This window comes from Sciurus vulgaris (assembly GCF_902686455.1).
Source record: "Sciurus vulgaris genome assembly, chromosome: 13".
Classification (NCBI taxonomy): Eukaryota; Metazoa; Chordata; class Mammalia; order Rodentia; family Sciuridae; genus Sciurus; species Sciurus vulgaris.
In genome coordinates, this window is record NC_136474.1 from 34,866,632 (window position 1) to 34,887,787 (window position 21,156).

General features: G+C 43.5%; 1 long non-coding RNA gene and 2 pseudogenes across 4 annotated transcripts in view; 2 read left to right on the top strand and 1 right to left on the bottom strand.

Moving 5' to 3' along the window:
• Positions 1 to 21,156, top strand: part of LOC306642739 — a 38,011-nt gene that overhangs the window by 13,275 nt on the left and 3,580 nt on the right. For both annotated transcript variants that reach the window (XR_013758648.1, XR_013758649.1), the window contains one exon: positions 16,746 to 16,895. This is a non-coding gene — a long non-coding RNA (uncharacterized lncRNA). The remainder of the gene's footprint in view (positions 1 to 16,745; positions 16,896 to 21,156) is intronic.
• Positions 11,168 to 15,326, top strand: LOC306642617 (cardiolipin synthase (CMP-forming)-like; annotated as a pseudogene). The gene is made up of 2 exons: positions 11,168 to 11,221; positions 12,890 to 15,326. The product of its transcript is annotated as a cardiolipin synthase (CMP-forming)-like (transcript).
• Positions 18,121 to 20,928, bottom strand: LOC306642618 (large ribosomal subunit protein eL8-like; annotated as a pseudogene). Its single transcript has 2 exons — positions 20,917 to 20,928; positions 18,121 to 18,813 (listed from the first exon to the last, which is right to left on the bottom strand). The product of its transcript is annotated as a large ribosomal subunit protein eL8-like (transcript).

The following is a 21,156-nucleotide window of genomic DNA, read 5'->3' on the forward strand; positions in this document are numbered from 1 at the left end:
AGACATATGAATTGCCTGAACTGGACGAGGAGGACATACACAATTTAAATAGACCAATTTCAAGTACTGAAATAGAAGAAGTCATCAAAAGCCTACCAACAAAGAAAAGTCCGGGACCAGATGGGTTCTCAGCCGAGTTCTACAAAACCTTTAAAGAAGAGCTCATTCCAATACTTCTCAAAGTATTCCATAAAATAGAAGAGGAAGGAACCCTCCCAAACTCATTCTATGAAGCCAATATCACACGGATACCTAAACTAGACAGAGACTCATCAAGGAAAGAAAATTTCAGACCAATATCCTTAATGAACATTGACGCAAAAATTCTCAACAAAATTTTAGCAAATCGCATGCAAAAACATATTAAAAAGATAGTGCACTATGATCAAGTGGGTTTCATCCCAGGGATGCAAGGTTGGTTCAACATCAGGAAATCAATAAATGTCATTCACCATATCAATAGACTTAAAGTCAAGAATCACATGATTATTTCAATAGATGCAGAAAAAGCATTTGATAAAATACAGCACCCCTTCATGCTCAAAACACTAGAAAACATAGGGATAGTGGGAACATTCCTTAACATGGTAAAGGCCATTTATGCTAAGCCCATGGCTAATATCATTCTAAATGGTGAAAAACTGAAAGCATTCCCCCTAAAAACTGGAACAAGGCAGGGATGCCCTCTTTCACCACTTCTATTCAACATCATTCTTGAGACTCTGGCCAGAGCAATGAGACAAACCAAAGAAATTAAAGGGATACGAATTGGAAAAGAAGAACTCAAACTATCCCTGTTCGCTGATGACATGATTATATATTTAGAGGAACCTGGAAATTCCACCAGAAAACTCTTAAAACTCATAAGTGAATTCAGTAAAGTAGCAGGTTACAAGATCAATGCCCATAAATCCAACGCATTTTTATACATAAGTGATGAATCTTCAGAAAGAGAAATTAGGAAAACTACCCCATTCACAATAGCCTCGAAAAAAATAAAATACTTGGGAATCAATCTCACAAAAGAGGTGAAAGACCTCTACAATGAGAACTATACAACACTAAAGAAAGAAATTAACGAACACCTTAGAAGATGGAAAGATCTTCCATCTTCTTGGATAGGAAGAATTAATATTGTCAAAATGGCCATACTACCTAAAGTGCTATACAAATTCAATGCAATTCCAATTAAAATCCCAATGACATACCTTACAGAAATAGAGCAAGCAATTATGAAATTCATCTGGAAGAATAAGAAACCACGAATAGCTAAAGCAATCCTTAGCAGGAAGAGTGAAACAGGGGGTATTGCAATACCAGATCTTCAACTCTACTACAAAGCAATAGTAACAAAAACGGCATGGTATTGGTACCAAAATAGAAATGTAGATCAATGGTACAGAATAGAGGACATGGACACAAACCCAAATAAATACAATTTTCTCATACTAGACAAAGGGGCCAAAAATATACAATGGAGAAATGATAGCCTCTTCAACAAATGGTGCTGGGATAATTGGAAATTCATATGCAACAGAATGAAACTAAACCCATATCTCTCACCATGCACGAAACTAAACTCAAAATGGATTATGGACCTCGGAATCAGACCAGAGACCCTGCAGATTATAGAAGAAAAAGTAGGTCCAAATCTTCAACATGTCTGCTTAGGACCAGATTTCCTTAACAGGACTCCCATAGCACAAGAAATAAAAGCAAGAATCAATAACTGGGATAGATTCAAACTAAAAAGCTTTCTCTCAGCAAGGGAAACTATCAGCAATGCGAAGAAAGAGCCTATAGAGTGGAAGAATATCTTTGCCAATCACACTTCAGATAGATCACTAATCTCCAGAATCTATAAAGAACTCAAAAAACTCTTCTCCAAGAATTCAAATAATCCAGTCGACAAATGGGCTAAGGAAATTAATAGACACTTCACAGAAGAAGATCTACAAGCAATCAACAAACACATGGAAAAATGTTCAACATCTCTAGTAATAAGAGAAATGCAAATCAAAACCACCCTAAGATACCATCTCACCCCAATTAGAATGGCGATTATCAAGAATACAATCAACAACAGGTGTTGGTGAGGATGTGGGGAAAAAGGTACACTCATACATTGCTGGTGGGGCTGCAAATTAGTGCAGCCACTCTGGAAAGCAGTGTGGAGATTCCTTAGAAAACTTGGAATGGACCCTCCATTTGACCCAGCTATCCCACACCTTGGCCTATACCCAAAGAACTTAAAATCAGCATACTACAGAGATACAGCCACATCAATGTTCATAGCTGCTCAATTCACAATAGCCAGACTGTGGAACCAACCTAGATGCCCTTCAATTGATGAATGGATAAAGAAACTGTGGTATATATATACAATGGAATATTACTCAGCCATAAAGAATGATAAAATTATGGCATTTGCAGGCAAATGGATGAAATTGGAGAATATCATGCTAAGTGAGATAAGCCAATCTCAAAAAGCCAAAGGACGAATGATATTGCTAATAAGTGGATGATGACACATAATGGGGGGAGGGAAGCGTTAGTGTTAGGGTTAGAGTTAGGGTTAGGGAGGGGGGCAAGTATGGAGGAAGGAAGCAGTGTATAGAGGGAAAAGAGGGGTGGGAGGGGTGGGGGGAAGGGAAAAATAACAGAATGAATCAAACAACATTACTCTATGTAAATTTATGATTACACAAATGGTATGCCTTTATGCCATGTACAGAGAAGCAACATGTATTCCATTTGTTTACAATGAAAAAAAAAGAATTCACTTCACATGTGATCTGCATTTCCTGTAATTAGGAGGCCATCAGCATTGCAAAACACTTACTTGGGATGGTATCTGCAATGTCCGTGTTAAGATGCATGATTTTCTGCAGCTTTTCCAGGCAGGATTGCATGGTGGGGTAAAAGTGAGGGATTTGGAGTCCATTGCCTGGGTGTGAGTCTCAGCTCTGCACTTCTGTGAACTTGAGAATGTATCTAACCTCTCTTTGCTTCATTTTAGCAGATGTTAAAAATTTGAACTTCTCTGAATTGTTATGAGGATGATCTGAGAATATATATCTAGCCCTTAGCATGGTTTTTGGCACATCCATGTAAATGTCAAATGGTATTGGTGTTAGTCACAAATCATGAATGTATGTTTGGTTGTTAATCACAATGTTATTGGTGAAAGAATGTGAACAGGTGGAGTAGTGATTTGCAATATGTGTACTTGTCCTGGGTCCTCATCACAGGTACAGATAGCACCCTCAGAAGAGGCCAAGGGCTGAGCATTTGTGACAAATGGCACTGAGAAATGTCAGGGCTGTCGGGAGGTTGTGCTGTAGGGAGCAGGTTGCCAGGTGAGCTAATCCAAACCCAGCCTTTTGGAAGATGGAATAAGGTACTTGACTCGCTCTGAGTGAATCTGAATTGCTGTGGGACCCCAACACACAGAGCAAGGATTAAGAGCACAGAGCTAGGCTCAGATCTGCAACTCAGTGGAGTGACAGAGACTTTAAGAAGCTGTGTGTGCTCAAGGCACTGGTCCTTAGGCCAACAAACAACTGATGGGTGACTGGAAGCAGGATGAGACTGGGCATCTTGGCCTTCTAGTCGAATATGTCTCCTCTATCCCTTTAGCTTGCTCTGCAGAGTTATTAATTATCTAAGGAGAACTCATCAGAAACCTGTAATGCCAGGTTTATTAGTCCTACTTTCCTGACCTATCTCATTCTCCTTCAAGACTGAGGCAAGATCTGCTGGAACATCCTAGTGGCAGCAATGAGAGGATCAGACCCCTGGGGCGGTGCCTGGAAGTTCTGAGCCCTGTCCTGTTCCTGAGCAGCAAGCAGAAATCATTACATCCCTTCTCTGGAGCACCTCTCAGAACAGGAACTGGGATAATTATCCACCAGGCCACTATCCCAGTAGCCACAATTCCACCCATGTTCAAATCAAATGGGCAGCAACTGAACCCAAGCAGCTGCCTCGGGCCTCACTTCCCTTTCCTGTGGGCACTGCCCTCCCTGGCAGGAAACACCACCACCCAGGAGGTGGAGCAGGGCCTTCTGAGCCATTCTTGTTCCAGATGGCTGCCTAGCCTAGCATTGTAAATAAAGCTGATTGTGATCTGTAAACTAAGGTTTGCTACAAGTTTGTTTCTTAGCAAAACCATGTTTATTTCTCTGGACAGTGCACACTCCGGCACTCAGTGCAAAGGCTAACTTCACCACGGAGCACTACTTGTGGTGATCCTTCTCCCCCAGGAGCCACAGTTTGGCCTTGTACAGAGTAATGTCCTTGTAGACCCTGAAGTGGTTCAGCCTGTGGTCCTGGCACTCCAGGTTGACCTGAGAGGAGGAGGCAGGGGCACTAGAGGCTGGGCAGGACGGGAAAGACCTGGGACTCAATCAGGCCTCTCAGACGAGTGGCCACAAGGCTCTCCTGCTTAATGCTGCTTGTGAAACTGTGATGCCAGCACTTAGAGGGTCATGAGAGCAAGGTGCATCACCTTCATGGAGCTGGGACTCTGCCCTGCCTGCTGCCCACGTGGAAGACATGACTTTGGGTTCTCCCCATGAGAAGTCCTAGGTCATGGGCACCTTTGCCCATGACCCCCATTTTTTTCCCTCTCATTTCCTGGTAACTGCTTTTTGTCCATCCCAGCTTCCTTCAGGGAAAATGGAAACTAAGAAGTGGCCCCTCAACCCCACCCCATGAGCCCAAGGAAGCCAGATTGCAGCACATCTCTGGCTAGTGCACTGGGCTAAGGCTACATATGGAAAGCTGACTTCCTGGCTTTTGTTCTGTAAATTATACAATCCTGCAGGGCTAATGGAGGAGACATAGCTGCTTTCACGATTATAGTCAATTTGCAATTAAGTTCATTTCTCTTTCTATATCATCTTCTCTTCCTTCTGATGCAGGCAGGCAACCAAGTCCAGCTGCCAGAAGTCAGCAGGGCCTCTGTGCTGGGGTGCTAGGGACATCTGGGGGGCGGTGCCATGTCTGTCCCAGAACAGCATCCACACATACTAGGTGTTCACCACGATTGCTGAATGAAACGGTGAGTGTGGTGACACAGTCACAGGGAGCCAAGGGACAGTGAGCACTTCACCTCATTCACCTTATAGAAGCTGCACTAAGAGTAACTCACATACCTTTTCATTCCATCCTCAGAACTGCCAGAGTGAGTGTGTGTGTGGATAAATACCCCATGTGAGGATATAATTTCAGTAAATGTTACCTGTGGACATGAGGCTGAGAGGTTCCCACTGAGACTTGCTTCCCAGGGGTCCCTGTGCTGAGGTTGCATGCTCTGTCTGAACAGTGAGGTCCTTCCAAGGACAGGGGTCCCCACATTGGGGCCTATGGAGCACGTCATTCATGTCCTCTGCCCCAAGCACATCACTCTGAAACCCCAGTTCATTTACCTTTGACATTCCCACAACACCTGGACCTAATTAGGAGGACTTGCTTCCTACTTTGCTACCTGTACCTCTTGACGACACTGTCCTAGTGTGTGATGGACAGATGCTGAGTGCTAGCAGACCTCAGACACAGCATTCTATCCTTGAGACCTGGAAGGGACTGAGCAGGGCAGGCCTGTCTGGGCCCCACACTCCTCCTTTGTGTTGCATGTGCTGATTGCAGGAGACACCCTAAGGTGCAGGGAGCAATCTTCCCACAGCTCACTGCACCAGGGGCCGGCTGTCAACTAGGGAGGAGGGGTTGGTGGAGAAGCCTGAGCTCAGTGGTGCTTGGCTAAGTCACCCACCCTCCCCTGGGTTGGCTGTCCTCACTGGGTTCCCTTTCCTCACACCTCCCTCTCAGTGCACAATGTTAAAAGCCTAAATACCCTTTAGTGTATGAAAAATGAAACCAAAATATAAACAGAAACAAGACCTAAAAACCCTGCAAAATGTAATTACTTCAAAAGCAAAATTATTCAAAGCCACTCATAGCTAAGTGGGGTGGTGCTTACCTATAATTCCAGTGGTTTGGGAGGCTGAGGCAGGAGGATCATTAAGTTCAAAGCCAGCCTCAGCAACATGGCAAGGCCCTGTCTCAAAATGGAAAATAAAAAGGGCGAGGGATGTGGCTGAGTGCCCCTGAATTCAACCTGTGGTAAACACACATACACACGTGCACACACACACACACACACACACACACACACACACATACACACACACACACACAAAAGAAAAAAAAAGAAAGAAAACGTTCAATGTTCTATCCTGTGTGATTATATAACCACCCTTTCCCTATTGAAGTACCTGGGACTTCAGATTTTTAACTGTGGTAAGATACACATGGAAGGAAATTTCCCATCTTGGCCCTTCCTTAGCACACAGTTGAGTGATGCTGTGTTAACACCCTGTGAAGCACATATCCAGAGCTGCTTCAAACCCCTGTGCTGCTCTCCCTGACCCCTCCTCCAGTCCCTGGCCACCAGCTCTCCACTTCCTGTTTCTGGATTCACCCCACTGGATGCCTTATATAAAAGAGTTCACTTTAAAAGAGACCAAAGTGGTCTTGCCCAGAGAGAAGTCCCCTGACCCAGTGAGCACCTCTCCCTGACTCTAAAGCCTGAATTCTCCCCACTGCAGACCTTTTTCCTTGGTCCACTCATGCATTTGTGACACTTGGTGTCCCAGGAGTGTTTAGGTCAGGGACACACAGTTTGAACACATTGGTTGTGTGGATGCTTCTGCAGGTTTCTGGGTGCAGCCAGCTGTTCCAGGGCTCCTTGCCTCAGTGCCTGCTGCTCCTGCAGGCTCCTGCAGCTGGCTGATCAGCAAGACAGGGGAGTAACTGACTCTCTGGAAATGCTGAAGCTATTTCTGCCAAATTACTAAGATATAATGAAGGGAAAGCACAGACAGTAGTAGGACAAACAGGATCTGGTTGTGGAACCAGGGGTCTTGGAACTGACCTCAAAAATGCTTCAGGTTGAGTATCGGGGCACCATCCCCCTGTGTTCCCTGTGTCCACCTGCTCAGGCTCCTGGGAAGACAGTCCCAGGGACTGTGACCTGCACCCATAGTAAGGAGACGGTCTCCTCTGGGTGAGGTTTGTCCACCAGGCTGCCTGGCTGGGGAGGCTGGATTGTAGGTGGGACTGGAGAATGGGGAACTAGAAAGGAGGACTAGGAGGAGGAAAGGGGGTGAAGGGAGGAGTGACAGGAAAGGAGACCCAGATGAACAGGGCGGTGGTGAGTGGGTGGTCTGGGAGTAGGAGGGGAAAAGCTGGGCAGGGAGCCCGTCAAGGCAGGGTGTTGGGGTGGGATCTTATTAGGGAGAGCAGGGAAAGTAGTGGGGCAGAAAGGGTGGGCTTGCCCTGGGAAGCAGGTGGAGGGCTGGCAGCCTGGCAGGTCAGGGGAGGGAGATGGGTGATAGCAGGGGAGGACAGAGGCACAGGAGGAGGGCACCAGGGCTGGGGTATAACAATTCAGGGAAGCTTCCTGGTCATGTCATTCCAATACAGAAGGCACTTCTAGATATTCACTGGCAAACCAGTGACTGAGCCTGTGACCTAAGGCCTCCCACAATTCTCTCCTCAGATTCCATGATGGAAGGCCCATTACGATGTGTGCATGCCTCACCCTGTAGGTCCCCTGAGTACACCCCACAACCAGGGGACTGGACCCATGTCTAGGTTTAAGAGTGGTCACAGAAAATGGCAGAGAAAAGTGCTATAATAGCAGTCCATGTCCTTGGGGTGACATGCAGTTTGCCTCAGCAGGCAGAGACTTATCAGAGGGCTAGGGGACAGCTCCGTGCCTGGGGTCTAGGCATGCAGTTCAGAAGTGGGAAGGGAAAGTAGAATCAGTGTCCCAGTAAATTAACTCACTACATTTCCCAGAGTCCTTTCTCATCATTTAAATCACTGCCCAAATAGAGGTAGTGAGAGGAGAGAAGAGGTGTCAATTCTGCAATGGAGACTAAGGATCTTTCCCTACTTCTGTGTTACATTTTGACTGTTGACTGCTTACACAAATTAGGTTGAATTTGTATGACCAAAACTAACCAAGTGCAGGAGATGCCTTAAGAGAAAGAACAGATACTTCAGAGGCACTCTACCTGTTCAGCAAGTGTAAAAGGACTGAGGGAGACCTTTGGGAGTTTTGAACCAAGAGGCAGGCATGGACAGCTCCAGGGAGGTGGAGAATGGAGTTTGCTTTTCAGTCTTTACCCAAGTCTAATGCTTCACAGCTTATGTAGAACATCAGACTTCATTCCCTGAGATTTGACAGCAGTCCAGTGAGGTGACCTGGGGAAGGGCTGTGCCTTCCTGTTTTTCTCCTGAGGGTATTGACTTTGACAGATAATGATTGACTTGCAGAATTGCAGCTCAGTTGAGTGATGGCCCTTGAAGGGTGGATGTGTTCAGTACCCTGAGGACAAGGCTCCTGAGTAACTGAGGCCTCCAGATCACATCCTGACCCCTGGCCCTAGGACCCCCTCATGCCCTTTCTCAAATCCTCCTGCCCAAACTTCATGGGAAGACATGCTGTGGAGGAGGTAAGGGCAAGCAGGTCCCAAATCACAAATCCTTCCTTTGGCTCTGACTTCAATCAAACACCAAACCTGATACAGTTTCCTACCAAGGAAGTGCTCAGAGGATCTTTGAAAAGGGAAAGCCTGCGACCTTCCATTCCCACCATCTTCACACTGTCAGTGGTCTCTCAGTGTGTTTGGGAGACCAGGTGACCACACTTGGGGACCTGGGTCCCCTTGTCTCCCAAGTGGCTCAGAGCTCAGGACATTCCAAACCAACTGTCACAGGATTTGTCCTGTAGAGAAGGAACTTCCCTTCACTGATGCATCCTGCACAGGGCCTATGTGAGTTGACCAGAGATGTGTCCATTGAAGTGGTGCTTGGTTGTCTGAGGAGCTAAGTCTGTGGCTCTGTGGTCTTGGGGTCTGCTTGGCTCGGCATCAGGACTAGCCTGGTGAGAAGGGGTGATGCTGCAGTAGCACTGAGCCTCTTCCTTCCCTGCCACAAACTCTTCATCTAGCACTGTGAGGGTCATGGAGAGTCTTACCTCCTCTTAGATAGACCCCTCCTTAGCCAAAAACTTGAAATTGCTGAAAATGAGAAATAATGAACTCTTGTTCTATTCTCAGTCTTGTGTGTGAAGTTGTTGAGTGAGTCAGTTTCCTCTGCGTGCACTTGCCAACCAGCACAAAGGGAGTGAGTCATAAGGAGAGACACTCTTGAACACGGAGGCTCTCTGCAACACCTTTGAGGGTGTGTTGCAACCAATGTGACAGACCCCAGGCTAGTAGTCAAGTGAACAGTTCAGTCTTCTTAGTCTTAGCCTTAGTCTTAGTAGTCTTAGGAGTCCTGTCTGTAGTGTGTAGCTAATATGGCTCACATCTAAATGTCCAGAATACAAGAAGCATCTCCCCAGTTCTTACTGGGATTTGGTGATTTGTGGTGTGCTGGAGAGGCCGAACTATGTCAGACTTCCACCAGCTGAAAATTCTTCCTAAGTGGTGTCTCCCAGCCTCAGAGTATGTGATCTGACCAGAAGCACATGGGTTTCAAATGTCTTTTCACACTAGTACTTTGCAATGTCCACAGACCTATGTGCATGAGCTGCCTTGGGTTACGAGACCTCTGAAACTCTCAGATGGGGTAGTGTTTGGGCCATCTCTAGCCTGGGACATTCCAAGCAGATCTGGCAATGCTGAATTCCCCTGACATATTGACTGAATGTCAACTCCAGGTTCTAGTTTAGAGCATCTACTCTGGACTTCGGGCACAGGCACACATCTGGCTCTTTCACTCAACAGCTTGCCTCAGCCTGCATCACTCTTCTCTGTCACGGTCTATCCAGTCGTGGAGTGGGCACAGCAGATAAAAAAGCCTACCACATACTGCTGGGATGATGCTGGCCCCAGTCCATGCAGGGAGGGAATGTGTTCTGATTTTTATTGTGGAAGTTGCTACTGAGAATTGTGCTAGGTACCTGGAGGATTACCACACACACCCACTGAGGCACACTGGCTCCCAGCACCTATGTATAACACCGCGCTGACTCTGGGGACATGGGGCACGTGACCAGGCTTGTGACTTGGCAGGCGTGTTTCTGTAGTGAGCTCCATATCCTGGTTCCCACAGCTGACTGGCCTCATGGTGGTCCTCCAGATGACAGCAGGCAGTAACTCCCCAGGACTTACATGGAGTGAGACTTCAGACAGCCTTTGGTTCCAGAATACAGTTTTCTGATTTTCTTGAGGGCATCTGCAGTTAGAGGGAGGAAAATGCTCTGAGGTCCAGACCACCCTCAGAACTATCTGCACCAGCCTTTGGTACTCTTAAACACTCCAGGCAGCCTTGATGGGAAAAAGCAGGGTTTCAAAGAAGAGGGACTATAATAAAATACCTGAGTCTGAATCTGGATGCTTTGCAGAGAAAAATGTTAATTTAAGTCTTTTTTTTTTTTGTCTCGAAACCCAGTATCAGGCAGCCTCATCTGTTTGCCCTCTGGCAACAGATGGTCTCACCACATGGAAGAGAATCAGAAAGGGAGCCATCCACACACAGAGAGGTGCATACTGTGGCAAGGGGGCCTCACTGTACACCAAACCTCTCCTGTGGGAAGCACCTGGCTCTGTAAGCCCATTATCTACCCACTTGCAGGGTGGCGCCCTGTGTCGTAAGGAGCCAGCAGTGGGCCCCAGGTCTTGCAAGGCCCTCCACCTCAGCACTGCCATGCTAGGGACCAAGGCTCCATCCCATGAGTCTTTGGGGGACATGTTCAACCACATCAGTGGAGGACACTGACATTTAGAGAAAATGAGTGATGTGCCAGAGTTCCACTCCTAGGATCAGGAAAGTAGTCGCTTCCCTGGCACCAGATACCCCTGAAAACCTGTGCACCCTGATTTATACCCTGGACCACTGAAGCAGGAGCTCCCCTCACTCCCTCAAACAGCCTAAGCAATGCTTGTGCAGAGAGAGCAGCTTTCCTGTAAGAGGTGGCAGGATCATGAGAAGGGCTCAGACCATGACCAACCTTCCTTTTCTCTGACCCCCCACATGGGAAGCAGTTTACCTCAAGTCCTTCTGAAGGACTAAGGTAGGTTTAAACTTGGGATCATCTCTCTCCAGCAAGTTCACAACATCAGCTGTTCCCTATGACCAGCTGAGCACCATGGTCACCACTGCCTCCCTGGCTGTCCAACTCTCAGAATGCAGGGCATTCCAGGTCAGCTCTGCCAAGAACAGCCTCGCTTCTCTGGTCAAGCCCTCGTGATCAGTTACTGCTGATTAACTGAAGAGGGGCGACCAGGCTGCTGTTTTGGTGGTGAACAATTAAGTCTGTAAATACTCTGTCCCAGTATTGATGGAGCAGCTGTGCAGCCTACCGGAGCACTGCTGGAATGACCCTGGGTACCCAGCATTGAGCACCCACCTTGCTCTCTGCTTCCTCATCAGAGGCCTTTATGCCTATCTCTCCTGAGACCCTTGGTGGCAGGAAGTGAAGTCCTATGTCTTCTGGTGGCCCCCCAATAGCTGCCTCCTAGGACCCACCTTGGGACTCTCCCCGATGTCACACAGACCTCCTTCCCTCTGTCAGCAAATGTCCACTCCACTTGCCCCGATGGCACTGCTGTCCTTCCCCACCATCCTCGGCACACCCCAAGGGCTCCTGTCCTCATTCGTCTCATGGACTTCCCATCATGCAACCCCTGTTTTGTTTTTTAAAAATCTCTGAGTCAAGTTGACTAATATGTGCACTGCATCTGTCAACAACTTTCAGAAAAATTTGGCTTTTCCTGCCCGTTTCCTATAGAGATTTCTGTGAGAATTGGGATCCTCCTGATCAAATGAAGCAGTGAGTGTTCTCTCTGGGAGTGTCTGTAGACAAGCAGGCAGCTTTTCTATTCAAAATATCTGACAGAACCCAGAGTGTCCACAGACATTGTGCATTATTGTGTTATGGAACATTGTCTGCATTATTTGTTCTTGTTTGGTAGTTGCTTTACATACTGCATAGAGGATATATTCTACAGTTCTTAGTCTTATAATAAGTATAAAAATATGTGTAGTTGTGTCTGTGTATGTGTGTGTGTGTATGTACTTGGTGGTAGACCAGAGGGCTGTACCTTAGCTGATGGTGCAATATTTAATTATATAGACCAAAATATTGTTTCAATTTTTATAACAATTACAGATATTTGGTTGATGTGTTACTTATTTAAACCAGTTTAATTTCTTGAGTTGCCCAAACATGCATTTTAAATGTAGTAACCAGAGATCTTCATTCAGAAAGACAAAATGAAACAGAAAAAATAAAGATACACTGAACTGTATTTAAATTATTATATTAAGGAATATTATATTAAGTAAAAACATTAAATTATATACATATAAAATGTTTATGCATGGAATCAAGCCTAAAATTAAATTGTGTGGTTTTTACACAACTATTTGGATATATTACAAACCATGGAACTGAACATCCTTTGTGGATGAATTTTGTGGTTAATAAACTGTTAAAATACGAATGACTTGATATCTTAGTATTAAGTAAGGAATGGCTTTGTTGAAAATATAAATTGATTTCTGCAGGAACAAATTTTAACTAGTTCAATAGTTGATATATAAATTAGGGCCTTTTTGATTCCCTCTTACACACACACACACACACACACACACACACACAAATCCCTAATGGTATTATTGACTAAATGCCAAAATTTCATTGAAATATCATTCAGTCTTGAAAATTTTCAGCTAGCGGAGCGTGCTGGGATTTGACACTAGGTTGAAGGCAGCAGTGGCCATGCTTCCCCAGGATTGCGGGGTCTGGATGGAGAAGCGGTTGGCTGGTGACCCGGGCTGCTGATCTCTCACCGCTTCTGTCCGTGAGGCACTGCCGCAGGGCCATGGTGGCCTCGCCTCACGCTTGGCGCATGGTCCGTGAGGGGACCCTGCGAGCGGCCATCTGGGTGCTGGGGTGCCCCCGGGTAGGGGTTGGTACCGCTGGCGCCCTGCTGCCTGACCTGCCAGGCCGAGGGCTGGTTGCTGCGCCTGGTCGCGCTTGCCCTGCCACTGTCCAGAGCTGGTCCAGGGACCCATTGCGCCTGGGCGGGCAAGGCGGCCCCCTGGGTCTGGGGCAGGAGGAGACGCAGCTCCGGGGGTCCAAGGCGGAGAGTGGGTCCCAGCGAGCGCAGCCTGTACATATGAAAATCCATGACAATCCCAAATATGTTGTCAATGACAAGAATTGTCTTGGACCCAGTTTTGGGATATTTGATTATAGAAGATTTTAATGTTGTACTAGGAGTTTTTGCTTTAGCTGGGCTAATCGATTTGTTCCACTTACTTATATGATAATTTCAAGAAATGTAATGTTGATTGCTGCTGTTTTTTATGTCAGACACTGAACCCTTCCAACACTGCGAACACTAGCTAAGTACTTCAATCCTTGTTATGCTTCTGCTAGGTGAAAACAACTTTCGTCAGCAAGGTAAACTCGGCAGTTCAGTTAATCTTGTCAGCTTCTTTGGCAGCTCCGATTTTCAATTATGTTGATAGCATTTATCTTCAGATGCTTTGGTATTTTACAGCTTTCAACACAACTGCATCAGCTTGGTTATTATCATTATCGTCGGGGAAAACTGTTCAGGTGATAAAAGGCAGATGAGAGTCACCCATCACCATTAGAAAGGAAGCAATATACATAATTGGTGATAATACCAGTGAAAATCTACAGGAGTTTTCCTATTTTGGTGTTCAGCTTCTAAAAGGATTTGTCAGAACAAACCAGGTCATCAAAATTGAAGTAATATGCATTGAAAATAAGCTTGATCATGGGCATATGCATGTATTTTTAAATAAAAATAAAACTAGAATTTAGAATTCTTAATCTTAGGTTTCTTGATTATAAGAGATGTATTACTCCAAGTATTGTCAGTCCTTTTTTATGTTTTTTAAAAATATAGTTCAGAGCATGGAAACTGAAGTGCTGACACCTGTCTCTAAAACCTAGATTGCTTACAAAGCCATAGTGAGCTCCCAAGAATTAAATATATATCTTATACGACTTGGCTATTTGTTTTTATGTTTGATTTTTAAATCTATATAGACATTAACAGTTCATGTGGTTAATATTTGATCATTTAGGACAGTGAGAATAAAGTTAGCTTAGCTGTGAATGAAGCAAAGTTGTGAAGAGATGTAAATATGGTAAGTTTTGAAAATAAATCAGATCAAACAAAATAGGAGGTGTTGAAGCTCATGTTCAGTAGTCTTCCAGCCTCTCAGGCACCTAATAGTTAATATATCAGGATAACAAGTAACAAAGACTGTTGAAATATGAGAAGTAGTCCATTAGCCCTTTCATCTAAAAGCAGTGAGTTACATCATGCCTTCCAACTGTGTTTCTAACACAATATTTGTATGATATTGGAACCTGTACTCATATATTATGTAAATAATAGGAAACTATGGTTTTCAAATAGTTTTTGAACTTTGGGAAATCTTCTTTTGTTAAGATGTTAAAAGAATAAAAGCTGGGAAAAAACTACCTTTGAAAATAAAACAAAAAAAAAATTCAGCAAGTTGATAAAATTTCAATAAATTGATAAAAGGGGCATTTGCTTGTCTTCCTTCCTTCCTTTCTTCTTGGAGGTAAGTAGTCTAGAAAGCTTGGTGTATGTAGGGGAAATAATCTTCATGCCTGGAGTGGAGAATAGTTTGTAGAATGCTGAGAAATAAGGTTGAGGAAGAAGCTGGGACTGGAGGATGAATCACAACCAACAAAGACCAGATTAGATTAGTGTTGGGAGAAATCCTAGTTCTTTGCTCACAGCAGTTAATGTCTCAAGTGTATAAATCTGCAGAGAGAAGCGTTCCACTCAGACCACCTAGGAATGTAAACAACTGCCCCAAGTTGACCTAGGGTTACCAAGGGAACCTGAGTAGAAGCCTGGTGGTCTAATCCCCCGTGGCACATTGTAATTGGGCAAGAAACTTATAAAATGTATACCTGTTCCCTCAATAAACGAGTTTGTAGGCTGCTCACTACAAACCTGCTTCCACCCAACTCCTGGAGTGTGGGGGTCTTGACTCCACAGACCTTACCTATGCCTCAGCTAGCCTGGCATCCCTACATTTGTAAATACTTTTAAAAGCTGGATGTTGTTAAGGATTATGACAAACAGTAGTGAATCATGTATCTTCTGCAAAGAACCAGGGTTATGAGAAGAAAATTCCACCCTCATGACCTAACCATGTTCCAAAGTCCTCACCTCCTAACATTATCACCTTGGGGATGAAGGAAACATTAGAAGTTGGAGGGAATATAATGCTTAGAAAAAATGATAGCATTTACTTTGGACATTATTTTCCATCTCAATTTTAAAGGACTGTGCCATTGTTTTTGTAACATCTGTTGTTGCTAATTTTTTAACATCCTTTATGTTACCTGTTATTTATTTGAGGGATTTAAAAATCTATTCTTGAATTTGTGGTGCAGCTCAGTGGTGGCATATTTACTGATATGCAGTCCCTGGATTTATTCCCAGCACTCAAAAACAAAACCAATGCCTGTTCTTTGTTTTCTGAAAGTTCATGCTCATGTGCCTTCCCAGAGCCTTTTTTCACTTATTGGCTTGAACACTGAATGAGTCCTTTCCAACTGGAAACTTTCAGTCCTGTTAAATCTTAAATTTTCTTATCATTTTCTCCCCTATATTTTCTCTACTCTAAATTTCTTAAATGTGTATTATTTTCTTATTGGACACTCTGGAATAATCATTGAATTTTCTTATTATTTTTCTCCTACATCTTTTGTCATTGTTGTACATTTTGGGATATCATCACTTTATTGTCTAACTCTTCCATTCAACTATTTAATTTCTGTTCTCAGTTTTAATGTCTATTAGTGAAAGATAAATGTAGCGTGTTCTTGTCTCATGAAACACCGAAGATATGATTTTAAAAAACTTGTATTCTAGTTCCTGTCTTTTCTGAGTCACTAAATTTATTTGTCTGGTTTCTGTCTTTCAGGTTAAGGCAGACTTCCTCAAGTGTCTGGGGGTCCTTGGCTACCTTTGTTAAGGGTGAGTCTCTAAAAAGGTTTTTGGGAGCTCTGTGCATGCAAGTGTGTGTCATGTAGTGAAGAGGGGCTTCACTTTGCTGTGAGTTAGGCTGGTCACATCACTTCTTCAGCTGACTCTCTCATGGGCCTCCCAGCAATGCAGGTGAAGAGTTCCAGACCTTGAAGCTGGTGGGCCAGGGGCCAGTCCAATTAGGTCCACTTTGAAGTGATCAACACCCAAAGCAGCTGACCATTTCTGTACTCTCCTAACCTGCCTTCCCCTAGCTTGCTGGTTAAAAACATAGTTAATCAAAGGCCCCTGGGTTGAATCCCTGGCACCAAAACAAAACAAAACCTGTCAACAAAGTCAACAGGCAACACAAATAACAGGGAAAATATTTGCAAATCATATATGTGATCAAGGGGTTAATATCCAGAAAATATATAGAACTCCTAAATATCAAATAGTTTTCCTTCCCTGGAAAAACAAGTGGCAGTGAAATAGGTGAGCTGGGTTGAGGAGGCAGCAACACTAGAGATTTGAGCCATGGCTACACAGTGGACCCTGCAGAGGGGGTCTGGTGAGGGCTGTGGCAGGTGACATTTAGATCTTGCTTACTTCCAAGTCCTGAGTCTGCCTGGGGATCCTTTAATTATTTATTATTTGAATTTTACTTCCCAGAAAGGCCCTTTCCACCTCCCACCATGGGCTGTCTGGTCAGAAGGGGCGTCTTTCTTTGGAGCAGACAAAGGCCCCAAGAGGCTACTGCCATGATGTGAGAAGTAGAAGATGGTTTAGTGGCCAGAGGCACTAGCAGAGCCCAAGTCCCAGGTAAACAGACCTTTACTTTATAAATATTTGCAATTGCCACTAAAGATCAAACAAATCTTTTACTGGGGCTTTGAGATAGTACTGTCCTTGGGAACCAGAGGTGGAGGTTTATGTGGGAAGTGACACCCTGATACAAGAAAGGCTTCTGTTAGGATTTGTATATGAGGTGTCCCCAATAAACTCATGTGATGCAATGCAGGAGTGTTCAGAGGGGAAATGATTAGATTATAACAGTTATAACCTCACCCATGGATTAATCCTTTTGATAGATAAATAGTTCAAAAAGATTGCTCTACTGGGTGGTAACTGTAGACAGGGTAGGGTGTGGCTGGAGAAATTAGGTCACTGGTGGATGCCTTTAGAGTTAGTATTTTGTGCCACCCTGCTTTCTGGCTGCCATAAGCTAAGGCACTTTTCTCTGCTACACCCTTCTCCCATAATGTGCCATCTCACCTTGGGCCCAGAGCCATGGAGTCAACTGACCAGGGACTAAAACCTCTAAAATCATGACCCAAAATAAACTTTTCCTCCTCTAAGGTGTTCTTGTGAGGTATTTTGGTCACCACAATGAACAGCTAATGAACATATTTTCCCTTCCATTTACATGAATTCTCCACCTTCCATGGGGTGAAGGAGGGGCCCATAATACCTGAACCACTTTCTCCTGTGACTATGTACTTTGTGCTGATAAGAAGATGCTGAAGGGAAGGAAACACCACTTTACAACCTCCACTCTGACTCTGTCCTCAACGTCACTGCCTCTCATCTCTGATGAGCTCTCTTACTGTAGATAGTATCTGAAGAGAAATAACTCATCTTCCTTGTTTACTTAGAGGTCTAATATTTCTGCCGCCACAATTTACAATTATCTGATCATTTGATGTGATGCAAAGCCAACACAAAGGAGAAGGACCCTGTGTAATAGTGGATTCTCCCTTACCAAGTGAAGGAAGATTCATTTACAGATGAAAGCAAGCAAACACCAAGTGGCCAGCATGAGTCTGAGGACTTAATGGAAAAAAACACCCCATAGGTTATTGTTCCCCACCACAATCAAAGCACACTTGAAAAGAAAAATGTTAAATTCAGTTATTTGTTAATTTACTAATCAAGTGTGTCATCCAATAGGATACAACACACGACTAACTCAAATGATGCATAACCTTAATAATTTAAAATTCAGTTATTAGGAAATATCTCAGCTTCCCTCACCCACTGCATGAAGGGCAATTTGTTCATTTTACATACAGAAACCCAACAGCATACATGTGAGTTCTTTAGCCTTTGCCTTTTCCATCTCGGCAATGTGAACCATGGATTTTGGACCCAGGATGCTGCCTTCCCAGTGGTGAAGGCTCTCATCACATGTCATTGGAGTGTCTGGAGTCATCTGATAGCTTCCACGAGCTTAGCCAGAGCCCCTTTGTCTTCTGAGTTACCCTGTGTGAAGGCAACCGTGATATATGTCTCCCAGTGAACCATACATCCCAGCCTGGCCTTCTCCTTGATGATGCAGTAAAGGGACTCCCATCTTGTGACACAGGGCAGGCAGGAAGACAACCAGCTTGACTGGATCCATGTTATGTTCAGTCACCACCAGCTGAGACTTCTTGTTCTCCACCAAAGTGGCGACAGTATTGACCTCTGCTTAAAGGACAGTCTCTTCATGGGGACATCCCCTTTGCCAGCAGCCTTCTTCTCAGCCCAGGCCAACAGCCTCTGCTTCTTCTGCTCATCTCTGGTCTGTACTTGTTGGCAAGCTTAAGCACCTGGGTGACTGTTTGGGTCAAAGGGCTGAGTGAACTAGTTAATTGTGAAGCACTTTCAGCTGCTTATGGAGAATAGCTGTTTGTTGCTGCAGCCAGATATAGTGGGGCCATTTTACAAAGTGGGTAAGGTCCCTTCGCGGCTAAATGTCCTGTCCAACGCAGATGTTCTATACCGTGTGTGTGTGTGTGTGTGTGTGTGTGTACATGACTAACGTTTTCTATTTGTTCATTAATAAAAAGTGCACAGTACAAGCCCTTTATCCCAGTCCACGTACTCAGTAAAAGATTAACAATAAACCCTGGATGGCACATACATAATATTTTGGCATGATTTAAACATTTAAAAACAATTTATATTTAGCACATCACATGACTACTTTTGCTTTTAACAAAATAATAATCAGACATGGTATCAAAAACATATAATTTTTCATTTAGAAATAAGAATTACCCTAAAATTACAATAACAAAGTTTAACCCATTAATTGTAAACTATCTTCCTTTTTCCTTCTTCAAGTTGCTGTTCCCTGTCTTAAACTGAACTGGTCAAATTTGAGCACATATCCATTAGAATGACAGACTTTCATTCAGAGCAATAGATTTTCAATGTTTCTTTGAAATTTTAAAATGTTGATAATTCCATATACAGTATCATATCACATAACACAGAGGTACTAACAGTAATCATGGAGTATATTTATTCCATGGTTATATTATAGAAAGTCTCTTCAAGTTGTAAAATATGACTCACTGACCATGGGGGCACTGCTTAGATAGATACATGATAAAATCTTTTACTATAAACAGTTCCAGTGTTAACCTTTTCTACATGAAAATCAAAGTCAAAATGATCATTATTTTAAGAACATTAAATGACTCTAAAACACAATACACTTTTTTTTTCTTTTGATGGTGCTGAGGATTAAACCCAGGGCCTTGTACATGCTTGGCAAGCATTCTACCACTGAGTTACTTCCCCAACCCTCAAAATAAACTCTTAATAGTATTTGAAGATTGTTTAAGAGTCCAAAGTAATAAAAATGTAAGCTTCATCTTTTTTATGCAGATTATTATAAAAGGATTATAGCCATAATTCAAGTGACTATTTACAAGATAAGTAATGATTTGAAAATATGCTCAATTTAAAGGTCACATGTTGAAGGTTTAAGAATTAAATAAAATAATATAAATCACTAGTTAGGTTAACAAGAATGCTTTATGTGCAGTACATTCACTTTTCAGGAGTGCAGAGAAGTTTAAAAGCAAAAACACCAGCTGTTGGGGCAGAGGGGCAGGTTGCGAGTCTGCACCTTTTGACCCCCACCAAGGGTTAGAGTACACCTCTAATACCATAACTAAATTAATGTCAGAACATTAATCATAAGTAGTTGCTGCTATGAAAATCAGAAAATGGTTACCAGCATTTAAACTAATGTTAGGGTACACTGCCCAAGAAAAATGGAACCCCAGAGGGAGAACATTATTACATTGTATAAGAACTGCCATTTTGTGGACTGGGGATACAACTCAGTTGGTAGAGTGTTTGCCTTGGAAGCACAAGGTCCTGGGTTCAATCCCCAGTACCATCCAACAACAACAACAAAAAAAGAATTGCCATTTTGTGTTGCCAAACATGCTATGCTAGGCAACTTTGGGGGTACAGAGGTGAAGTTCTCTCATGGGAGAAGCATTTCCTACATGACATGGAGTCTTAGGGTAAAATGGAATCTGTTTGGTCATTGTCCATATAGCCTTGCCCATAACAAAACCAGGACTAAATATTTCACAAAGAACTTCTATTACTAACTTAATAGAAGATTTATATAGAAAAGGCTAATGTATTTAGATACAATGCCTATTAAGTGTATGTGACAAAAATGAAATATGAGGATTATGAATTCAAATTTTTCAGGCCTCTAATATTAGACATTTTTATCCATATTTTGGCCACTTCTTCAACAGAAGCCAATTTTGAAATGTGAGTCACAGACCCAGTGAATATACCTGCATCTCTCCCAGGATTGGTTTTCTAACACGTTAGGGAAGAGACCTTAGGATATATGGGTGAGCCTTCAGTGTTCAAGGAGTATGGGCAGATAAAGGACTGCAACAGGCAGTTAGCTCATATTTGCCATTCCAGACATTTCTGCTTTAAATACTTTACTAGCTGTGGATAGAGCTGGGAAGGCTTCCAGTGGGCCACTGCAAGACACATCTTTACTCTGTGGTTCATTTGCCAAGATTTAACTTACCTGTGTTAACATTACCCCTTTATCAGCACAAGTAATTAAGAGTAGGTCATAGTATTTCAAGAAATTGAGCACAAAACCAAGAAGCATAAGGAGGAGTGCAAGCAGTCAGTATTGGATTATATAGTGAGATGATGACTTTACAATGTTTATGGCCTAAAATGCCAACCTAATAAAGGGGGAAACACCCTGTGAGTGTCACACAATTGTATCAGACTATTAAACAGTACAATAACATAGAGA